The sequence below is a fragment of the Apodemus sylvaticus genome, chromosome 8, assembly GCF_947179515.1.
Source record: "Apodemus sylvaticus chromosome 8, mApoSyl1.1, whole genome shotgun sequence".
Lineage (NCBI taxonomy): Eukaryota > Metazoa > Chordata > Mammalia > Rodentia > Muridae > Apodemus > Apodemus sylvaticus.
Window position 1 is genome coordinate 109,817,591 of NC_067479.1, and position 19,874 is coordinate 109,837,464.

The following is a 19,874-nucleotide window of genomic DNA, read 5'->3' on the forward strand; positions in this document are numbered from 1 at the left end:
CCAGTGGAGCCTGAAGAACGATGTGGCTAATTGTCCCACCAGCTTCTGGCTTTACAATTATCTTCCAGAGTTCCTGCGAAGCATGGCCAAGGAGAAGCAGCTAAAAGAATCCTACGTCCTCAGATGAGGCCTGACTGCAGTGTGGATAAAAGCCAGAGTTACATAATCCTGGCTGAAGCTGATGATGGGGCCCAGAATCTCCAGCCATGGGTATGATGACATTCACACGCAAAGAGCCTTCATTAGTATGAACCAGAAAAAAAGAGGATTAAAAAAAAGATGGAGGAACCCTAAATGTTTAACAATTGGGAAAGGTTAAGGTGTAATAACGTTGTGTTCTAACAAAGGTGTATATTGGCAACAATAAGGATATGTCAAAATACACCCAGTACGATGGTGCGTGAAAGGGACCCGTCCCCACATGAAGCCTGAAGGACAGACAAGCATCCAGAGGTGCTGACTGAAGACATCAGTGAGACCAGGCAAGGGTGACATGGCAATGGCCATTTTATTTAGAGAATATTCCTGCACTTTAAAAAAATCTAAAATAAATGTACTTTCTTATGCATTAAGTAAGATTAGCTGGTTAGCAAGTTAGTTTAACAGCGTCATCTTATAGAATGTTAGCCTCATGGACTCCAACCTTGTGTAATATCTGTCCATAGACTCAAGGGAGTTAGCAAGAAACAATTTATTTTTGTGTTTTAAAAATAGACTGATGCCAACAGCTGCAGGCTATGCTATGAAGAATGATCTAGAAATTTGATATTTTCAAGTGAATTTGCATTACATAAATGCAGTATGTTTTCTTTAATCCCATAAATATAGTTTTGATGTTGCCAATTTGAGAAAAATATTGACATTTCCTTAAATTAGTCTATTCTCCATTGAAATTCATCCCCTTACTTGAAACTAAATGATCTTGAGAACAATAAAATCGAGTGTTAATTTGCCATGTCACTGAGGAAAAGAGGGTCCCTCTCCATCAGATCCTATCACACACGAAAAGGGCAGCTACCAAGCAAGGCAGCCTTCTGATGGCATCGGCCAGGAGAGATCCAGCCCCTAATCAAACCTGGACCCATATGCAGGCCCACCACTTGCCAGCAGTATGTGCCTGAGCATTCATTTACCCCCTGGGCTTTCACCGTGTCTCTGGTAAGGCAGAGGGAACCAGGTGCTATCAGGATGAACCGAGAACATGCAAAGGTCTTGTTTTCATACCTGGCCCACACCTGTCTGGTCTAAGAAAGGTATCCTAATTTGGTTTCTACACTGATATGGGGCACAGGTATAGATCTATGTCTGAGGACATGAAATATTAGATTTTAAGAAGGCCTCAAAATTTTGCTCAAGAATTAATGTTGAATCTTGATTCCCCAGTACTGATCTGACTCTATTTCCTCTACAGACCTCATAATAAATAAAACCTTTAGGGAAAATCTCTTATACCGTGTGTCTGTTTTGCCTACTTCTTTCATACTTAAAGTGTTTTGATTAATAATAAAGCTACCCCCCCAAAGATTCCTGCTGTATACCAGGAAATATGCTATGTGATTGTATATATTTTCTTATTTAATACTCTTGCTCACCAATGAGGTATAATACCTTAATATCATCATTTTCTTTCTTTCTTTCTTTCTTTTTGGTTTTCTTTCTTTATTTTTTTTTTTTTGAGACAGGGTTTCTCTGTGTAGCCCTGGCTGTCCTGGAGCTCACTCTGTAGACCAGGCTGGCCTCGAATTCAGAAATTCGCCTGCCTCTGCCTCCCAAGTGCTGGGATTAAAGGCATGTGCCACCACCACCCGGCAATATCATCATTTTCAGATGAAGAAATTGAGGTATAAAGAGACAGAAAAGTACTATCAAAATACAGACATAGTATGCTTCAACAATCTGCATAACTTGGCATAATCTATAGTCATATTTTCTCATACAATAACAATGACAGTGATTGAAATATCATCACATTATCAATAAATCCTATGTTCTACCAAAAACAGCATTGATGCTTTTGAAAACATCTTTTCTGTGTTCACATCGCCTGCCCTTGTACTCTTTTCGTGTGATGAATAAGAGAGCTAAGTTCCTATGCAGCTTTCCTAAAAACACACATCTATCTAGCATACAGTTACTCTTCTGCTGACCTTAAGAACAGGGATCCTTCAAGTCCAGAATGTCTCTACCCATGGCAATGGATGCTGGAGAGTGCTAGCATTTCAGAGTGACCTGCTCCAAGCTCTGGCATCACTGAAGTGAAAAATGAGTCTCCACATACATGTCAGATGCGAACCAGAGCTGGACCCCGGGGTCTCCCAGCGACTGCAGTGTGTGTGTGCCCTCCGCCCCCTGAGACCGTGGGATGCTCTGTGCTTCCTTCAGAGCTGGTCAGGGAGGAGTGAACCCGTGGCTAAGACCGTGACTTTTCATGCTCTATCTGGAGCCCATTCCCAGTGCCATTCTCTTGCAATGGAATCCAAGATCAAGGAAGAAGTGTGTGCTCAGTCATGGGTATCTCTTTCAGACTTAAGACATAGCAGACCTAGTTCATGCAAACATTATTCAAATCAGCAAAACACCTGAATTTTTAAATTAAATGTACATCTTTCTTACTTATATACTAGATAAAAATAGCTTGCCTCATATATAATTAAAAAAATAGAAGTTTGAGGCTACTGAATTAAAAATGCACCCAGAATTATGTAATCTGTGAAAAATAACTGTTGTTTATTCTGCTTTGGTTTTTTAGCTTTCTCTTTGATGACAAATATTAATATTTATCATTTTTCTGGTATTGGACTAATGAGAATCTTAAGTGTTTATGAGAAGGCATTTAAATATTACAGTACTGCAGATGTGTTTGTTTTCTGATTTATAGTCCTGTCTTCAGTATCAACTAGCATTTATTTTCTTATGCTGAATCCTAGGTGGTGTGATATCCATTGACATCTTTAGTAAACTCTACACACCCAGAACTGATGGTCTTGTTATTTACTGGATGATAAAATGAATACAAGATTTTACCAAACAACATATGAGCACAGCTGACCTGTGATTTTCAAAGTTAAAACTGACAGACATGTAACTGCTAGCTGCAACTGTAGGCAGATTTTGTCTCAGGTAGAATATTGTGATATGACTTACAGCCACTCCACTTGGTACTCACAACATCTCTAAGTTTATCGGTGTTATCATCTCTGCTTACGAATACCATGCAGCACTGAGGGGTTACAGCCTTTGCTCAAAATGGAACATTACATGAGAAACAAAATCACAAGTCAGTCTTCAAAGTAAGATGACAGAGATGCTTCTTATGAGTCCTGCATTGATGGTTCAGCAGTGAAAATTCCTGTTATCTGTTCAACATACATAATCCACCTACCAAAATAAACAAACATCAGGACAATCTTGATTTTCAGATCTTGGTGGTAATAGTGTGGCTTAAATGGAATGTTTAGTGAAGAATTGTGCATTCATCTAAGACACGATGAACAGGAGCTAGAGAGGAAAGGCAGACAATATTGCTATCACGCCATTTATGAGCCCTAACCTTGGAAGGAAACTGGGTATGCAAGCTCAGAAGATGTCAAGAATGACTCCTTACCTCTACTCTCCATCTGGTAAAAATCGATAAACCAGAGAAATAATTCATTGAAGCATGAACAGTACAGACATAAACTGGGGCAGTGTACAGCTTAACAAGGAACTCTAAGTTTAGGGACCAACATTGAGGAAATGGCTACAGGTGAATAGCCACTATACTTCTGTCCTTTTGTAGTATGCACACTGTGGAACAAATATAGGTTCTCATCATGACATTATAGGTAAGATAAAGACTAGAGTTTTTGGCTGGTGGCTTTTTGTTTTTGTTGTTGATTTTAAGTCTAGAAGTCAAAGAAACAAAATATACAGGACCTAGTTCTAAGGAAACTACAGTCAGTACCATGCTACTGACTATCCATGACATACATTGAGTCACTTCTCCACCTTAGAAGCAGTTTTCCAAGTTTCAAATAAGGACATACTAGTGAGATGAATCTGGTGGGAGCCATAAAGCTCCTTTTCGATGAGTCTTGGATCCCTGATCAAAACATACTACATCACTTCTTCCTTTAGTCAACAGTTCTTTTCTTTCTTTCTTTTTTTTTTGTGGTTATGAATATATATTCCTTAGTTTTCTTTTTTTAATATTTTTATTTTCTATAATCTTTATTTACATTCCAAATGATTTCCCCTTTCCCGGATCCCCCCCCCCTCCCCATATGTCCCATAAACCTTCTTCTCTCCATCCATTCTCCAATGACCTCCCTCATTAACAGTTCTTTTCTTTATTGGATATTTTATTTCAAATGTTATCCCCTTTCCCATTTTCCCCTCCACAAATCCCCTATCTTATCCCCTCTCTCCCTGCTTCTAGAGGGTGATCACCCACCCACCACCCACTCCCACATCCCCACTTTCACATTCCCCTACACTGGACCATCAAGCCTTCACAGGACCAAGGGCCTCTCCTCACATTGATGCCAGATAAGGCCATCCTCTGCTACATATGCAACTGGAGCCATTGGTCCTTCCATGTGCACTCTTTAATTGATGGCTTAGTCCCTGGGAGCTCTGGGGGATCTGGTTGGTTGATATTATTGTTCTTCCTATAAGGGTACAAACTCCTTCAGCTCCTTCAGTCCTTTCCCTAGCTTCTCCATTGGGGTTCCCTGCTCAGTCCAATGGTTGGCTGCAAGCTTCTACATCTATATTTGTCAGGCTCTAGCAGAGCATCTCAGAAGACAGCTACATCAGGCACTGCTATTTCTGCATGCACTTCTTGGCATCTGCAATACTGTCTGGGTTTGGTGACTGTATATGAGATCAATCCCCAGGTGGGGCAGTTTCTGGGTGGCCTTTCCTTCAGTCTCTGCTCTGAATTTTGTCCCAGTACTTCTTCCTGTGAGTATTTTGTTCCTCCTTCAAAGAAGGACTGAAGCATCCACACTTAGGTCTTCCTTCTTCTTGAGCTTCATATTGTCTGTGAATTGTATCATGGGTATCCCGAACTTCTGGGCTAATATCCACTAATCAGTGGTGAGTGCAAACCATGTGTGGTTTGGTTTTTTGGGTGTTTGTTTGTTTGTTTGTTTGTTTGTTTGTTTGTTTTGTGACTGGGTTACCTCACTCAGGATGATATTTTCTAGTTCCATTCATTTGCCTAAGAATTTCATGAATTCATTGTTTTTAATAGCTGAGTAGTATTCCATTGTATAAATATACCACATTTTCTGTATATATTCCTCTGTTGAGGAACATCTGGGTTCTTTCCAGCTTCTGGCTATTATAAATAAGGCTGCTATGAACATAGTGGAGCATGTGTCCTTATTGCATGTTGGATCATCTTCTGGGTATATGCCCAGGAGTGGTATAGCTGGGTCCTCCAGTAGTACTATGTCCAATTTTCTTAGGAGCTGCCAAACTGATTTCCAGAATGATTGTACCAGCTTGCAATCCCACCAGCAATGGAGGAGTGTTCCTCTTTCCCCACATCCTCTCCAGCATTTGCTGTCCCCTGAGTTTTTGATCTTAGCCAATCTTAATGGAGTGAGATGGAATCTCAGGGTCATTTTCCTGATAACTAAGGATGTTGAACATTTCTTTATGTGTTTCTCAGCTATTGTAGATTCCTCAGTTGAGAATCCTTTGTTTAGATCTATACCCCATTTTTAATAGGGTATTTGGTTCTCTGGAGTCTAACTTCTTACATTTGTTGTATATTTTGAATTTGAGCTCTCTATTGGATGTAAGATTGGTAAAAAATATTTTTCTAATCTATTGGTTGTTATTTTGTCCTACTAACAGTGCCCTTTGCCTTACAGAAGCTCCCCTCCTTCCTGGTCTTCCCACTCATCCGCATCCCTCCAGCTAGGCCCTATTCTTGATTTTTGTGGCCACATGGCAGATATATCAGACCAGGAGGGACACACTTGCTACCCCGACTGGAGGCAGAAGCAGATAGACCAGACACTGAGCACAGGCAGGTTAAAAACACAAGAATACCCTGCTGATACACACAGAGCTCAATGTTCAATGAGTGCATTCAGAGGCAAGAGCAGCCTAAGGAGACAGGAGGCAGCACACAGAAGAAAATTCATGTTCCAGAAACAAGGAAGAAGAGTCTAGGATAAGATGCTAGATGATAACCCAGACGAAGAGCCCAGACATCAAGAAGCAAGCTCTAGCTATAGCACTGAGGCCCCAGTACAATTACCTGAACTCTATGCTCCAGTGTCAGGCCCTATAGAGCTTAGCTTTATGGCAAACCTCTTTGAGTCACCCTCTCAATATCCACCAACTACAGAAGCCTCCTTTAAGCACAGCAAGTTCTTCTTCATCTTAACATCTGACATAGGCTGTTCTTCCTGCTGAGAATGCCACTCTACCAATGTGTATGGCCAGAACCATTTCATCCTTTATGTTAGTGTCTGCTCATTATCCCTGGCTATTTTATCTGAATAGGATATCCAATTCCCCTTTGATCACAGCCTTTGGCCTTCTTGGTCTTTACATTACAGTTTCTGCCTGTTTATTTCCCAACTCTGCCCCAACTCTCTGATGGTGATATCCATACCTAGCACAGTATTCCATACACATAATATGCACAACATTAGGTAGCTATCACTTCAGTCCCCTCCTTGTTGTTGTTCTTGTTTGAAACAGGGTTCTCTGTGTAGCCCTGGCTGTCTTAGAATTCTCTCTATAGACCTGGCTGGCCTCAAATTTAGAAATCCACCTGCGTCTGCCTCCCAAGCGCTGTGATTAATGGTGTGCACCACCATTCATGCCACAATCCCCATTTTAAAGAAGAGGACATTTTATTTCCTGAGCCAAGAAGCCAATTCAAACTCATGTAGCTGGTAATCAGTAAGACCTGTGGTTCTGGCTGAATGTACCTGGATACCTGAGCTCAAAAATAGTAAAAATGTAAAATACTTTGAAAATAATTACACTTATTAGACGTTCACTACACACAGTGATATTGTGGTAATATCTTATTAGTTATATTTGCATCACTAATGAAACATCTGACAGAAACAACTTAAGAGAGGAAGGACTCATTCTGGCTCACAGCTTTAGACCATTCTGATAGAGAAGGCAGAGCAGGTATCACCAGTCACAGCAGCAAAAGCATGTGTGAAGCCTGTTTACATCACAGCAGGCAGGAAGCCAAGGGTGATATGGGAGCCACTGGCTGGGTAAACCTAGCAGCAGGAGCCTTCCTCCTAAAGGTTCCACACCCTCCCAAACCAGCACAAGCAACTGCTAAAGAAGCAGTTGAAACATAACCCAATGGAGACATTTTAGTTTCAGACCACCATTATCACCAAATCCAGATCTACTAATAAAGTGCGTATCCTTATATTCACCTTATAGAGACTAAAGACCTGCACATTGAAACAATTTGTTCAAAATAGTCCTTGACCAACAATGGGGACAGAAAGATACACAGAAAGACAGATAAATAAATGACCAGATAAATGGATCTCTGAATTCTAAACAATGTTTTTTCTCATTTCATCGCACAAAACCTAGACTCACAGATGCCATGAAAATCCAAAACTTTGCTATTTCAATTGAGGACCATGGATTTCACCATGAGCAACAACTTAAGAGTGTGCTGAAAACACAGATGCTCCTGGCCTCCTTGGGACCCATGCATATAGCGCCAGCCAGCCCTTGACCCACAGGATTGGACCCAGCTGTTCAATCTGCACTAGAAACCAATCCAGCCAATTCCTCCAAGCCAGGGAGACCTGGCCTTCTGCCTCCTGGAAGTTCAGGAGGCCAAACGAAGCCCAAGCTTAGAGGATGCTTTATCCCCTGCTCTACTGAGCCAAGAGGGGCCTCAGCTGCAGATCTATCTATGCCTACGGCTGATACGGCTGCCTGGCCTCCCTTTCACCCCCTAATCCAGAAGAACTTAGCAACTAGGATTCCAAACTGCAGTGGCCACCTGTTGGTTTTATATCCCCAGGATCATTTCCCCTCTGCTCAAAGTAGCCCCATCTCCATGAAATCAGACCATCTCTATATCCAGACATTCAAGCTGTGTACCTGAGGTGTCCCCAATCAACACTTTTTTTGGGCAAACCTCTCACCTCAAAGCTAGAAACATGCTCCCAGCAGGGCCAGTCACAGCATACTTCACTCTGAGTATTGGGATAATTCTAAGTGGTAGGCTCATAACCCAACCTGGAATGTTTTCTATCTACATTAATTATTAGATATTATGCTCAAGTGGATATGTTTCATCTAATAAAACTGAGTTTCTAAATTTGATAGTAAAAGTCTGAAAACTTTAAAATATGTTATATTTGGTATGTCTTGTATGAAGGTTACAATTTGAAGCTAGCCTGATGATAGTTGCCACATTCTTTCAGGAATTTAACCCATGTGGACTGCTTTCTAAGGAGCAGTTCCAGTGCTAGGTACAAATTAAAATCACCTAGATCCCAAGTGATTCAAGAGAAGAACTTGGTACCTCTCTCTGCTCCCCTCAACTACCTTCTTGTGGTTGCACATGTCTGTCTTCCTTCCATCCTCTGCTTCGACAGTCTTTAATACCTCAGAGATGCCATTTTTGAAAGAAATTTGTACTTTGCCTCACAGTTTCTGAGACTTTAGTGGAATGACACTTGGCTCTGTATTTCTGGGCCTCTAGGAAGACAGAAGAGTACACGAGTGTGTGAGCAGGGGAAGCTAGTCACATAATGGCAACCAGGAAGCAAGAATAGACTTGGAGAGGGAGCTAGGACCAGACAAGCCCTTTAAAGGCATGCCCTCTGCATCCCCTGTCCTCTACCTAGCCCCGCCTCCTAGAGTTCCCATTACCTCTCAGTAATGCTATCAAATGAAGTCTATCAAGAAATAAACCCCTTTGATTAGGTCAGAGCCCTCATGATCCTCACTTCCCTGGACAGTCAATTGGTAGCTAATCCCAAAGCACAGGAGTCTTTGGGGGAAAGGCACCACATCTAAACCATACAAGTACCTTCATTTCCACTGCCCTAGAATATAACCATTCATTTCCTTAACATGTCCCCTACTTGATTAAGTATGCCAGGATCTATACCTTAAAGCAGAGCATCCAAACAGTGGGCCAAACTCAGTGAAAATTGAGCTCATATGATGTAGTAACCAGTACACCAACTTCATTTTATTTATACATACGACTGTTCCCCTGAACCACCTTTGTGTCACTAATTATCAACCATACATCTCTTCCTCCCATCCTCTGCTTCCTCCCACAGCCTCTCCTTTCTGCAGGCTCATCCCTGAGAACTGAGAACATTACACAGGACTTGTGTGTACTGCCGGGTTGACACAGCCTGTTTTTATCGCAGGTTTTAGTTCCTCCCTCCACCTCTCCTAAGGCTTTTGTTCTGTGTGCAATTCCTGTTGCCACTGCTCAGACAGCCCCTGATACAAACGGGATGCTGTCCTTTGTGTGACACACAATCTAAAGACAAAGACCACATTTTATTTTTGTTATTTGATTTGGATGAGTTTGTTTTGTTTCTCTTTGCTTTGCTTTGCTTTTTATTCAACTGAAGACAAGGGAAGGAGACCTCAAGCCTTGAAGAAAATGAAGATTTTGTTCTCACCACATACGGCAAACTTCACTGATTAAATGACTACAGGCTGTAATCTCCGCCAACAAAAATACACATGCATTAAACCTCATAGGGAGTACTGACACCTCAACATTATCTATGATGGTTTTTAACTCCAGTAACTGGGAGTCTGAGAAACTGCCAAATACATTGAATTTTAATAGAATTCTGATTGCTAAAAGAAATAGGCAAACCTGAAAGAAAGAAAGGGTGGTGGCGGGGGTGGGGGGCTGCTAATAACCACACAGACTTAGAACTTGTCCTTACTTTCCAGAATACAACTGTGCCTTCCTCCTCTCTTTCTCAATTTTCTCCTTTATTCATACTTAATTCATGCTTAATTAATCATTAACGGGAAACATAGGCCATAACTCTAAACATGCCATGAATCTTACCAATGTGATATTTAATTATACACCAAGCCCAACGGCAACAACATTCCTCTCCCTGAGTTTTCCTTTTCTCTCTATGGAGTCAGCACACCAGGCAAACAAAGTGACTACATTGTAAAATAGTCCCCTACTGAGTAGAGACTCAGCAAATGCTGGCAAATAAAATTGCAATGTTAGTTAATATACATGCAGGCCAAGAATACTCCTAGGCACTTGATAAGGTTTTAAATATAAACATTCAAACATAAGTTTGCACATTTTCTATGGGGAAGGAAATGCTTTTAAAAAGAAAGAGTTCTGGCAGTGATGGGAATCTACCTCCCCTAAACATGCCATCTCAGAATAGAGGCTATCTAGTGTGATGGCCCTGAACAGCAGCCTGGGGAGAGAGGACTCTTTCTTTTCAATACCTCACCTGCAAGCTGAATGCTGGGTATAAATTCCCTTTGTGAAGTAGATGTATTTGTAAAAGGGTTCTCTCTCCCTATGAAAAAGAGAGTAACTGTGTGCACAGCAAACCTTACAGAACAGCCTTCATTTCCCATCTATCTCTCCAGGCATCTTCTTCCAGCCCACCCTCCCATCTGGGTCTATTCCAGAAGACAGACAGCATCACCTCTTCGCTCGTCTTCTCTAACTCCAGAAGGTACGTAATCTCTGCACTTCCTGTCTTCCAAGTGTTCCTTCTCTAAAGTCCTCCACATGCACATACCATAAAAACGCTCCCCTTCTTCAATTTCCCCCTTGGTACATTTAATTTTTAGGGCCCTAGAAGCAGGACTAAATGGGTAGAGGAAGTTTTCTTTCTCCCCAGTCTCTACAATATAAATGATTCAAAAAATAAAAGGGATTTAATCAAATTATCTTAATTAATCTGCCAATGGAAATAGGGGTAATTATTTAAGAAAAGGAACCAGACTTTCAAACAGCAGCTCTGAAGAAGCCATGCATTCCAGACAACTGCACCGGAAACAAAGAATGTCATTAGACAAGAGCAGCTCGCATTTTGTTTTTCTGAACAGTCCTTTAGACCATTGAGCAGGACTCTCACGGGTCAGAAAATTTTTAACATGGGTTGAATAAATTTATTGATTTTTTTTTTAACTTCCAGTTATGAACAATGAAATAAACTAAATACCAGGAAGAGAACCCAACCCGAGAGTCCCCATGATGAGAATCATTCCTTGGGTAAGCAAAGCTAAGGATACAAGCTGGGTTGGGGAGGAAAGTGGCACTGCCGATGGACAGAGGATGGATCCCAGGACACAACCTGGAGCTATTCATCTAGTTCCGGGAGAGCCTTGGGTAAAACATCTCACATCTTTCCCTCTGAAAGCCTTCAAATGCTACTTCCTGGACTCTCCTTCCAGAACGACACCATTTGAGTCCTGTAAGAAACATCAAAAATAAAACAGCCGCACCTGCCCCTTAGGCAATCCACAGGGATCTGTCTGTTCAAGAAAGACTGGTCAGTGCCCGGTGGGGAGTGGGGAAGCTAACGGTAGCCAACCCTGAAAAGCACTTATTAGAAAGCAATCCAAACAGATTAATATTATAGAAAGAAGGAAGAAATGTCCATTTGAATGTCTCAAATGCCCTTCTTAATAATGGAACTTTAACTTAAGTATGTTACTTTAAGGACCTTGGATTTTTTTCCCTGTTGAATTCAGAGAGGCTCAGCTGCAGTTATCTACAGCTATAGATGGCTGTAAGATGGAATGCAGAGACTGCTACTAGAAAAAAAAAAACAAAACAGAATGTTTCATTGTCGCTTTTCCCTCCTTCTCCCCTGAAACACATTATAAAGTCTAGGAAGGATTTTCAACGTTCCCATGAAACAGAACATAAAACCCTCATGAGAAATGACCTCCCTGTGCCTGGAAGAAAGACATTTCCTTGTCTTTCAGGGGGTCCTGGTGAAGAATCTGACCTAACAGGCCTTCGTCTTCCTCCAGGCTGTCAACATTACATCCCACTGTTTTATCTGATCCTTCTTCTGAGAATCTACTTCAACAATCCTAGCACAAAGAGAAATGTTCGCCCATCTTCAAGTTGTCCTTGCTTCATAAGGACTCTATGTAATCTAAAACTTACAGTACATAAATTTGCATACTTTTCAAAAGTTGTTCATCTGCCTTTTGTTGGGGGGAGTGTGGAGAGGAAGGGGAATCCCTTGGTCATGAGCCTAGGATAAATGAGGGAAAGATATCAATTCCGCATCAATACTGTTTAAGTATATACAAATGGTTGAAGAACTTCCAGGCATGGCATGTGACATGTGAGATAAAGCAGTAGAATTGCAGATAGTGTATTCTGTTCAATATTCAAAATATGATGACAAGGAAGCATGAAAGGAGAATGCACAACATTGTGATTTTATTGTTTTATTTTTGGTTAGTTGACTTTTTTCAGACAGCATAATACCTTTTAGTCCAGGTTGGCTTAAAACTAGCCATGTGGCTCAAACAGGCCTTGACCTCGTGACCTCTACATGCTGAGGACTGAAACTGCAGGTGCATGCCACCATGCTTTGTTTATGATTTTTTTTTTTTACTTTGAATAACTGAAGACAGCTACTGAGTTAAACATTTTCTATGGGTTATGTGAAATTTTAGGCTGAAAGAGACTATAATGCTTTGCCCATTGTCACACAGAGACCAAGACCAACATTAAAAATCAATCCCTTTGTTCTGGGAGGGATTAGGGAGTGTGGCTTTTGGATCTGTGTCCCTGCGAGTGATGTTTCAAAGGGCCCACCCACACCATTGCCAGTGTCCTTTCTCTACATCTTGACTGCAGACCAAGATGTGAGCTCTTAGCTGTTCCTGCTGCCAGGCTTTTGCTCTGCTCTCATGGATTCTAACCCTATGAATTCATTATACATACACACATATGATTCATTATATACAAATACACACGTATCATTCATTTAAATACACATACATATAATTCATTATATACATACACACACATATGTAATTCATATATACATACACATTCATCTTACCTATTCTCATCCTCTTACCTACTCTCATCTCAACTCTCACAAAGACATACTAAGAACTGCTTAAATGCTTCCTATTCAGAGTTCAGTCCATGAACCAGCATCAATAGTCTATTAGGGAGGTTGGTTTTCTGGACCAGTCCAGATCAACCAAAGCAGAAGCTACATTCTTAAATCAGCAGGACACATGGGTGCACACTAATATCCGAGAACACAGATTGACTATCACTCCTTCATGGTTCAGGGAACATCTCAGGAGAGGGAGTATAGAGAGAATGGGTCCTACAGAGAGATGTCTTCTAGATAAGGCATGGGTGTTACACTAATGGACTTGTGATTACCTGCACGTGATTCACACAAGGTTGCATCCATCAACATTTCAACATGAACACATGAGGGGCTCAAGAAGGCTCAGAGAACTTTTGGAAATGAATGTTTGCTGTGGGATGAAGTGTCATTCTCTTCAGTGGTAAAGTCACAGACAGATCTGGAGTAGACCAGAAAACCTGTCTCCCTAATAGGAAGCTTCTACTTTTCCTGTGTGTGTGTATGTGTGTGTGTGTGTGTGTGTGTGTGTAATGAATTAAATATATGTGTGTATAATGAATTATATTGATATGTATAATGATATGTGTGCATTATAAATTATATATATGTATAATAAATATATGTGTGTAGTGGATTATATATCTGTGCATATATATAATAAATTGTGTGTATAATGAATTATATACATGTGTATATAGTGAATTATATGTATAAGTGTGTAGTAAATTATATATATATTGAATTATACATGTATGTGTATATAATGAATTATACATGTGTATATAATGAGTTGTATATGTGTATATGTATAATAAGTTGTGTGTGTGTGTGTGTGTGTGTGTGTAGACAGCAAACACAGTTGTAGGTATGTTTTCCACACTGCTTGTCACTGATTTATTATTCTCATTGAATGTATACTTTTAAAAATATGCAAACATTTTATTTCCCCACTTTAGACTGCTAAGTGATTTCCCAACTTCCGTTGGAAGAAAGCTCAAGCATCTTGTAGACGCTGGACTGTGTATAACATCACTTTCTTATTTTCTATTACTGTGATAAGCACCATGGGGAAGAAAGTTGTAGTTTATCATAAGGCTTACAGTCCTTCATGAAGGGATATCAGGGCAGGAAATAAAGCAGACACATTAGGTAGATTATGCTGCCAAAACCCATGGTGGGCTGGGCATTCCCACATCAATCATTCATCTAGAAAACCCCCCACAGACAGGCCAACAGGCCAGTCTGATGGAGGCAATGCCACAGTTAAGGATCCCTCTTCCCAGACAGCACTAGTTGTGTTACATTGACACAAACTAGTCAGCATAGTCCTCTGTGCTGGTCTGTGTGACCTCACTTTGTCACCCTCTTCAGTCACTGAATCCCATGCCTGGGTGCCCAGAACTCTATCTATTCTACTCGCCAAATCTCAGCACTCTCTCTTTCCTTTTCCTCCTTCCCTCACCTGAACCTAGACTGTGCCTCCACTCGGTGCCATGATCACCAGTCAGTCACATCGTTGCTCTCCACAGCTGGTCCACAGCGGAGGGCCTAGGGAGGGCAGGAGCACGCCTCAGGCCTGTGTTCAAGGCTTAGGGCTGACCTTCCCTGCTCCTTCTCTATCTGTCACTGAGTAATTGAAAATGATGCTTTTATCACTACTATCAACTTTAGAATTAAGTCCCTGTCTATTGCCCCTAAATCATTCACAAACTGGAGGACAATTGCCTGAATTAACCTGAGGATCCTGGGCCAGGTTCTCTTCTGTTCTACAAGCAGACAAAAGGCTTCACTGATGTAAGCCAGCTGCTTCCCAGGCTGTGGTTAATATCTACAGGGAACCTTGGGTCAGAGACTTCTCAGCAGGCAGTGCTTGCACAAAACCTCTACCATCTCACTGACCATAAGAATGTCACAGGACTGACAAGACAGGGTTTCAAGAGTGACAAGACTTTGGGTTTTAAATATTATGGCCCACGTTTCTTACTCTAAGAGGACAAATAAAAAGTCATTTTATTTTCACACGCCAAGTTTACATAACAATGACAAAATAAGGCATATCATTTATCTATCTACTACAGACTACTGGGAACTGGCAGACGCCTCAAAGAGCTGGGATTTGACTCCAGCCACCACGTGACTGATATGCATCGCCTTTATCTAGGTTGCTATCTCATCTGAGAAGTCGAACACATGGGCTCGTCTGTATACACAGCTCTTGGAAGATAACCTCAGAGACTGGGATTTCTCTCTGCCATGTTCATGTTGAAAGTGACATAACCCTGCATCTTCCATTTCAAAGCTGCATTTGCACATTAAAAGGGAAAAGTGAATTTGAAGGAAAGTCTATGGGAGCAGAGCTAACGAAGTCAAGTCCACAAACGTGTTCTCAGCCAGTGCTGGAGGTCACAGAGGTTGGTAGGGAGAACTTCATGAGTAGTGACTTGTTCTGAGTGTTTAGCCAATAATTTACAAAGTTTGGCCAACATGTTTGAAAGCTGTGATGCCATTACCTAATTATCCAGAAGTCATCTCTCACACGGGAGGTGAGAGGTGCTTGCTTACATATCTGTGAAGACATAACTGAAGGGCCCTGTGTTTTCTCAAACCAAAGTTCTGTGTAACATACACACCACGTATACTTCCAATACCTTATATCAAAGTGTTAGATTGTGGTATCTGTGGATGTAAAAGCAGCATCAAAACCTCATTTTCTCATCTCTGGAGGAAGCAAAAAAAAAAAAAAAAAAAAAAAAAAAAGATTGGGAACCAAAACAAAACTAATGCCGAAAATAGAAATGGAACATATTGACGCTGAACATACAAATTAAGATGAGAATACAAAAGCATCCGTAACGCATGCCACCAGATAGTTACAGGAATGATGTGGGGACACCAGGAGGAGTCCACCAGCAAGCACTGCCCCTCATGGTAACAAGCAGCTCTAGGAAGCCTCAGGAAACCCACTTCCCTTAGACCCAAGGCGGGAGAGATAGGGTGCTGGCTGTCTTGTTTCTAAAATGAAAGTGATGGAGAGGTCCCCACGTCCTTCCAGCTCCGGCACACGGGGCACTTTTCATTTAATGTCTCTCGCGCCTGGACTGACGAGCACTGAACGATGCTCAGGAAAACATTTGTTGAATTAATAAAATAGGAAAACTTTCCTAGCTAAAAAAGAGACTTTACAACTGACCCTAATGAGTGGCTTATAAAGAACAAATCTTGGGAACGGGGGAGGATAGCATTATCTAAATAGCTACCCATCTGCCATTCCTGAGAGCTTATCACGATTGGAAGTAAGATGCTGGGGAGTAGTTTCATTTCTGATATAAACCAACGGTGTGACCTCAGACAAACTACTCTGCCTCACAGGGACCAGTTTCCTCATCGCTGAAATTAAGGTGCAGTTAAAGCTATATGTAGCTAACATTTTTGAAACCTTTATTCCCAGTAATTGTTCCGAGAGATCTTTCCACTGGACTTAAGTAATTTCAAAAGGTTTTGCAGCACTAGCATTTAGTGTCTAATTATAGAAGCACAATTGTAAAACTGAAAGGTTTTATATTCTATAGTCTTATAGGCCAGAGTTTCTGAGTTCTGTGAGGTAGGGTCATTTGCTAGGAAAAAAAACACTCTTAAACAGAAGGCCCTACAAATTCCATTACTTCTATTACCCAGGTGACTTAACTTGAAAAAGTTACTTAACTTCCCTAACTTTGGTCCCCTAATCAGTTCAATGAATAGAAAAAAAAAATGGTTATCTGGTTATCTCTATCATATTGCTTTAAAGGAGATTAATTATAACTGAATCTAATATAAATATAAATATAATATAAATATAATATAAATATATAAATATAATATAAATATAAATAGCCCAATTTTAATATGATTGTGAAACCTTGGACAGTCTTCTTTTCAAGGATTTTTTGTGGGCCAGGGAACTACAGAATGATTTGGAGACCATGTGAACAGGCTTTAACAAAAAATTCATATACAATACGTTGAATACCATTTGTAATCAGAAAACAAAAAGAGATGGGGGAAATCTTTACTAAGCATTTTTTTTTTCTTACTCCTAGCACAATTAAGCAGGTGGGCTAAGAAGGCAGCCAAGAAGGCAGGGCATGTGGGAGTCGTAGTTCTAAGGGAAGAAGATTTACCTCCCGGGCATCCTTGCAGTGAGACTTCAGTTCCCAGAAGACATCTCGTCAGGCCAAAAGGCACTTTGGTAACTGAATACCAGGCCGGTTAGGTGCATTTAGGCAGGAGGGACTACAAGTCCCAGAACCCTCTGCAGCCAAGGTCTTGAGCCATAAAATGGAGCCTGGAAAAGGAGCTTTTGTGTACAATCAGCTTAAGCACAGGCGCTCTTAGGGCTGCCCTTGGCAGAAGAGGACTAGCCCTGATTAGTGTTTCTCTAAAACTACAGCTGGGTATTTTCAGCAAATTTCTGAGACCGAAAATAAGCATTTTTCAATTGACAGACTTTCAGGGACCTGTCCTCTGTGCTGATTACAGCTGCAAACAGCATCTCTGGTCCACTAGAGCAGGGAGCATTAGGCTGGTTTTTCTCCACGTGAGGACCGCTGTGCTGACCATCCACGGTCGTATGGCAGAGCCAAAGGTGGCTTAAGTTCCAGCAACCTGCCTCCTTCCTTATACAATCGGTTACAAAGGCGTAGGGTCCAACCAGTGACGAGTTCTCTAACCACAGTGAATTGATATGGGTTTGTTTTTCTTTATTGCATGTTTTAAACTTATCAAAAGGCAAATTCTTTCCCAAAACATTGTTCCCTGTGAACCCTGCCCTAGCACCTGTTCAAACCTTTTGGGACACCTAAGTTAGGTACAGACCTGTTTGGGTCAGGGCTTCCTGCCACTTGTCTATGGAACTGACAAACTATTCGTAAGTAGCCACAATGGCCCCTCTTGGGCCTGCTGTGGCGACCCGGTGCCTCAGTTTATCCCGAGGGGAGGGTTGAAGCTAGGACATGTGCTCGAGAGCTGGGGAGCCTGAGTCCATCCCGGGAAGTCTAGCCAGGTGAGCGAGTCCTCCTGACAGACGGCCACCATCAGGCGAGCGGTGCTGGCCTGTCCCCGCCCCCGCGGGCCGCAGGGGTACTGACCAGACACGCGTGGAAACCCAGCCCGCGCCCCACATTCTGTTCCACTTGGGCTTTGCTCCCGCGCCCCTACCTTCCAAGATCTTGGCGGCTTGAATGAAAGGCAAGAGGGCGGGAGCGCGGGACAGGAGTGCCGCCTGAGTGTGTCCCCACTGGGGTGGACCTGGGAGCTGCCGGGAAAGTCCTACAGCAAGCCCAAACGGGACGGACTACAATCCCCACAGCAACCTGCGGTAAGGGGCGGAAGCCAAGATGGCTTCTCATCTGGAGACAGGCGTAGCAGCCAATAGGCGAAGAGCACTAGACTACGCTGTACCAATCGGAAGCCAATTCTTAGAGAAGCGTATCTAAGGTGAGACTCCGCTTTGTAAGGAATGTTTGTCATAAATCACACAATCTTTAGCTTTTACCGAATGGAAAAAGAAACACTGTTTTTTCTCTTGAAATGAAAACCTGCTCAGTAGGTTTCCTTGCTTTCCTCCGAAAAGAACTGCTGCTGTGCTTCCTCTCCCCATCTCTGGCTCATTCTTGATTTCTTAAAACTTTTGTAAGCCCCTACTTGATCCAGGATATAACTACCCTTGACCTCCCCTGACATCCTAACAAAATCCCATCACTATCTTTCTGTGCCTTCTTCCCTGCCTCTATCCCCCGTCTTTGTAATAGTTCTCAAGTAGGCTATTGCCACAAATCACTACAAGTTGTTTATTTGTGTTTTTTATTGCCTTACTGTTCCACTGGGATACAAGCCCTTGCAGAAGTAGATTTTTATTTAGCTGCAGTCTTTCTTACACCTGGGGGGAAGGGGACGAAACCATGAGGCAAACAAAATAAATAAGTTTTGAATAATTGAATGATAACTAGAGATGACCTTCCTCTGTTCTTCCTATCTCATGAATATCAATTAAACTCGTCTCTTATCACCAAGGGTCTTTTATTCTTGCTCTTTTTCATTTTAATTCAAAATCGTTTCCTCAATATATTCCATACCAGAAGCCATGTGAATGCTGGGAAAAAATCATTGACTTAGCCCATCCCGAACTTAAACATGTTCTGGGTTTAGTAATGTATAAGGAAAAAAAAAAAAAAAAAACCACACAATTTTCACAAAAAATTTCAGTTGCAAGTTGTAGAGCACCCTAATGATTGTCACATGATCATTGTTCTTTCTTCTTAGATATGTGCCACTCCTTGTCCTTCCATTCTTTCCCAGATCTGAGAACAATGAAAGGAAAGTATTTGCAAGTCTGCTTCAATGTTTTGGAAGTAAATCAATGAGCGGTAATGCTTGAACAAACCCTAAAATATCCACAAGCATCCGTTCCCCCTTTTCTTTCCTTACATGTGGGGAATTTCAGTAAGTCTCAGCTCTTGTTCTTTCTAAACTTAAACCCCATGAAGAGTAGCAAGGTGGACACAGCAACCTGGTGGAATATCCCGATGCCCTTGCAAGCATGACTCTCAGAGAATGTTACACTGGATTGTGGTCAAATTATGCCTACAACACTAAGACACTAAGAGAATTGTGAATTAGGATGAAATTGAAAAGAATTACAGTTAAATTAGCAAGAATACAGGTTAATATGTGTAAGGATAATTTTATGCATAAGGACTAAAACCAGGCTCCCAAAAATCTGATTCTGTCAGT

The 19,874-nt window shown here is 41.5% G+C and overlaps 1 protein-coding gene across 1 annotated transcript in view; it reads right to left on the minus strand.

Moving 5' to 3' along the window:
- Fhit (fragile histidine triad diadenosine triphosphatase) overlaps positions 1–18,408 on the minus strand; it is a 1,648,302-nt gene extending 1,629,894 nt beyond the window's left edge. The window contains exon 1 of the mRNA XM_052190252.1: positions 18,300–18,408. The gene's annotated coding sequence lies outside the window, so the exon portion shown is untranslated. The remainder of the gene's footprint in view (positions 1–18,299) is intronic.
- Between the last annotated feature and the right edge of the window lie 1,466 nt (positions 18,409–19,874).